We start from the raw sequence: 908 nt of genomic DNA, 5'->3' as shown, positions 1-908 counted from the left end.
AACATCATAAAACAACAACATCATAAAACAACAACAACAACAAAACAACAACATAAAACAAAAACAGCATAAAACAACAACAGCATAAAACAACAACAGCATAAAACAAACATAGAAAACAGCAGCTCAAAACAACATAAAAACAGCATAAAACAACAACATAAAAAACAGCATAAAACAAACAACAACAACAATGTAAAACAACAACAGCATAAAACAACAACAACATAAAACAACAACAACATAAAACAAAAACAGCATAAAACAACAACAACAACAACAACATAAAACAACAACAATAGAAAACAGCAGCTCAAAACAAATCATAAAACAGCAGCATAAAACAACATAAAACAACAACATAAAACAACAACATCATAAAAAACAACATAAAACAACAACAGCATAAAAACATAAAACAAAAACAGCATAAACAACAACATAAAACAACAACAACAGCATAAAACAACAACAATAGAAAACAGAAGCTCAAAACAACAACATCATAAAACAACAGCAACATAAAACAACAACAACAACATAAAACAAAAAGCATAAACAACAACAACAGCATAAAACAACAACAAATAAAACAACAATAGAAAACAGCAGCTCAAAACAACATCATAAAACAGCAGCATAAAACAACAACATAAAACAACAACAACATAAAAACAACAACAACATAAAACAGCAACAATAAACAACAGCATAAAACAACAACATAAAACAAAAACAGCATAAAAACAACAACAACAACATAAAAAAAAACAGCATAAAACAACAACAACATAAAACAACAACAACATAAAACAAAACAGCATAAAACAACAACAACAACAGCATAAACAACAACAACAACATAAAACAACAACAACGTAAAACAAAAACAGCATAAAACAACAACA

Source organism: Acanthochromis polyacanthus, chromosome 6 (genome assembly GCF_021347895.1).
Source record: "Acanthochromis polyacanthus isolate Apoly-LR-REF ecotype Palm Island chromosome 6, KAUST_Apoly_ChrSc, whole genome shotgun sequence".
Lineage (NCBI taxonomy): Eukaryota > Metazoa > Chordata > Actinopteri > Pomacentridae > Acanthochromis > Acanthochromis polyacanthus.
Note: the sequence above shows the minus strand (reverse complement) of the source record.